General features: G+C 44.2%; 1 long non-coding RNA gene across 1 annotated transcript; it reads left to right on the forward strand.

The window, feature by feature from the left end:
- Positions 1-821: 821 nt before the first annotated feature.
- LOC138064373 (uncharacterized) lies at positions 822-2,733 on the forward strand. Its single transcript, XR_011137612.1, has 2 exons — positions 822-1,008; positions 1,206-2,733. It is a non-coding gene; the product is annotated as an uncharacterized lncRNA (long non-coding RNA).
- The last annotated feature ends 1,255 nt before the right edge of the window (positions 2,734-3,988 follow it).

Below are 3,988 nucleotides of genomic sequence, written 5' to 3' on the forward strand. Positions count from 1 at the left end.
CAGATCAGCACTGGGCTTGAAAAAGCTTCCTACCTATATACATACAAACACTCACGCTTGATGGAGCCTGGCTGAGCTCTTCCTTAAAATGGAAGATGTCAGGGAGAGTAAGGCAGGGTAGTTTTAACCAGCAAATACTCTGCTTTGAGGACATGAGACTAGAAGTTTAATTCAGTCCTTGGGTCAAAGTTGGTCTTCACATCAGCACTGTGTAGATGTGTGTACCTGAGGTAACTGTCACCTAAGGAAATGATTGGGGACCATGTGGGAAGGAAACACAGAGTTTTTTCACCTTCAGCACACACTCAGCCATGCCCTGGTGTGTGAGTGGGCAGGTGGTGCTGTGCTTGGTCACAGTACTGATTTGGAAGGACTTGAGCATAGCTTGGCATGAGGGCAGAGAAGACCTGCAGATTACGTGAGCTCAGTCTGCCTCCAGGGCAGTGTGACTGCTGTACTTACGCATCTTACTGGTGATAACAGGTCAGAGCTAGAGCACTGGTTTGGTTTGGACTGAGCATCTTTAGTGCACTTCATGCACAAATGCAAGTTTTACTCTTAGTAAAGTCTCTGGGTGTGGAGAGTACCAGTAGGCTTGGACTCTGCAGGAACAGAGACAGAGGAAAAAACTGAGCTTATGAGAACGTGCTTTGATGTTGATAAACGTGCCTTGTGGAGGCGTTAAAAAAAGAAAAAGAGAGAGAAAGAAGGATGTTGAAAAGAATGATAAAGCAAGAAAAAGATGCATGGGATTTGGAAGCATTTGAAGAAACCTTTTTATAAAGCTGTTCTAGGCACGTCCCGTCAAATCTCTCCTGCTGTGAGGAATTTTCATGTTACTTTGCAGATAAACTTGTTGAGAGTGTGCTATCTGCCTCCATGGTGACAGAACAGAGCCTCGGAGGAAACGGCCCTGCATCATCATTTCTCCTTCAGTTCCAGGCAGCATCTGTCACTGCAGAACTGGGCTGTGAGCTGCAAATTAGACCCAGGTCCTCTCTGATTGTGGTAAGCTAAGAGGAGCTGTATTTGATTCATTGTGGGCTGCATTTGGCAGGGTTTCCTTTGGTCTTTGTTGGGCAGAGCATCACCTGTTCCTGAGGGACTCGGTGCTTAGATCTCAGTTTCAGAAACTGTCTCCTGATACTGATGATCTTTCCACCCACTGTTTTCTGTCTCGGTTTTTTGTTTTGTTTTGTTTTTAGGGACAAAGGGGAAAGGAGGAAGAGGCAAGGCTGCTGGAAGGATGTAAGATTACCTGCGTTATGGAGCCCAAGTATCGAGGTAGTGAGGCAGGACACGTGAACTGGCTATCAAACAGATGAAGGGACAGGCATGTGTGTCGTCAAGGGCTAGCTTCCTAAGTTTGAAAGGGTTAATACAATTGTACAATGAGTGTCTATCTGCTGATTGGTGTCCCTTTCATTTTAACTTTTGCCTGCCTTGAAGAAATTTTAGCTTGAGGAGAAAGAAGTCTCAAAGGTATTAAGTTCCTGCTTGTTTTGTGAAGATAGGCATGTGCGTGGAAGAAAAGTCTCCTCTAACTAGCTACCAGTTGTCACAAATATTATCCACTCTATCTGCTCTTGCTGATGGCTAATTATAAGAAAAGAAATGCGCGCGCACACACGCGTGCACACACACGCACGCGCGCGCACACACACACACACAGACGCATGCACGCGCACACACACACACACACACACACACACACACACAAGGAAGTTTGCCTTGAGTAATGAACTGATGGGCAAACAGTCTTGGCTGTACAACTCACAGAAAAACTTATTTTGGTTAGTTCAGGTGAAAATGAGGAGGAGCGATAGGAATTAGGGCAAATGAAAGGGAGAAGGGGAATGTGTAACTGGGTCAAAAACTGATACAAGCGAAGATAATATTTTGGATATCAGAGAAATAGGAACAATATTTTTCCTTGGAAGAGCTTGAACAGCTCTGCTCTTTGCCTCTAATACTCAGCTCCCACAGAGATACGCTCACCTTTTCCTAATGAGGCCAGTAATCATGATGATTCTCCACGGCCTTATGTTTCTGGTGATAAGGATGTTAGCGAGCAGTGCAAGTCAAGTAGATGCATATCTAGGAGGAGGAAGCAGCTCACATCTCCCCTATCTACCCAGGTCCCTGCAATTCCAATGACACCTCTGCCAGGACTCCAGGGTCTTTTCTTTCCTGCACCATCTTCATTGCACATCCTTCTCTACATAGCTGCCACTGCACCACCCTTGAAACTCACAGACCACTTCGTGTTTCAACCTGTTCCTAAGATCCCACTGAAGACTGTCCCAGACATCATCAAGGTTACCTGCATGAAGCCAGCCAAGGCAGCTTTTTTTTGGAAAAGACGTTTACAAAACAGTGCTGTACCCTCAGGTTGTTCCCACAGATTGGTTGCTGCATCCATGGGATCTTATTATTGTGCCTCCCCCGCTATTACTTGTTGCGCTTAACCGTTCCCAAAATGAGTTGCTAGCTCTGTAAACCAAAGATTGCTTATTGCATCTTTGAACAGCACCTAGCGCTGGGGATGTGGGTTGGGGCATCAGTCAGTAATTGAAAGGTAAGTAACAGCTAACAATCCTGATTGAAATGTATCCCCTGAAAATATTTTTCAGCAGAGAATGGACCTTTTTCGTTAAATGAAATTTTTTATATAAAACATTATCAGTTCTGTAGAAATTTTCTATTTTCTATTTAATAAAAGGTGCTTTCTTTTTTGGTTTTGTTTCCTCTGTTGGTATTTTGAAACCCTGCAGCAACTGAAATTACTTCTGTTGTTCAATTTAAAACATGAAAAATCCTACAAAAAGTGATATCTAAATTACAAAAGTTTTTCACTTCTTTTCTTTTTTTTGGGTCTCAGCTGACTCCCCCCCCCCCCCCCCGCAAAAGAACAAGAAAGATGAGAAGATGAACTCTTCTTTGTCTAGTCTGTGTCATGTGCTGAAAATAAATGAACGACAGCTCTAGTTCAATACAGCTCTGTGTGGTTTCGGGGGGATTGATTTTGAATTAATGGGCTCAAAGCCTGCTTTGGACCGCAAGACATTGGAGTTTTGTACTTCTACGTTTAAACTAGTACCCTGAAAAGGAGAAATTAAAGCAAAAAAAAAAAAGAAAAAGGAGAAAAATTCCACTGCTAGTTTCATGATTCCTCCCGCTTCTTGACTTTCAAGGGATCAAGTCTTCCTGTTCTTGCAGGATAGTCCCTGAGGCCATGTTAAGTCACCCTTGTAATTACTGTCTTTAAAGAGAAAATCTGGAATGCTTTAAAAGCAGATTCCCTTGTATTAAGAGACAGTACAGGTATGAAGCAGTATGCTCCAGTGAGCTGGAGTTAACTCCCCATTTTTCCACCCCTGTGCCTTTGGTACCAATCTCTGGTAATTTTGCTTTAGCAGCTTGGTTGCGGAGTGTTAACTTCTACTGTGTGGTGAGAATACAGGTTTATATCACTATGGACCATTGTGCTGCACTTTCTCACAGACATGCTTGGCTGGGAGGGACTGCGACTCTCCCCACGTGGCACACGGAAGTATTTCGGGCGAAGCCTTTATGATAAATTAGGGAATGTGGTCAGCCAGAAACAGCCGGAGCTCTGTTTTATTAATCTGAAGGTGGCTAACAATAAAAATGATGAAAGATCTAATCAGCTATGTTATTAGCTAAAGGCTGGTGGGGCCAGGAGAGCAAAGGGGTGTGTGGGTGCTGTGGGAGTTGGGGAGGGTTCAAAGACAGAGGGAGAGACAAGAACATTGCTTGCAAGCACTGCCAGTCAATAAAATTAAGACGTGAAAACCTGGCTGGGCTAAAGCTGTTTGGAGATGATGCTTTCAAAATTTGGGTCTTCAACACCCCTTTTCTCGTTTGCCACTTCCTTTGACAACTTGTAAAGTCTGGGAGCACCCACGTGTTCGGCAATCGAGTCCGGTCAGTGCCTGAGGCTGCCTGTCTCACCTGCATCTTCATC

The sequence above is a fragment of the Struthio camelus genome, chromosome Z (genome assembly GCF_040807025.1).
Source record: "Struthio camelus isolate bStrCam1 chromosome Z, bStrCam1.hap1, whole genome shotgun sequence".
NCBI lineage: Eukaryota > Metazoa > Chordata > Aves > Struthioniformes > Struthionidae > Struthio > Struthio camelus.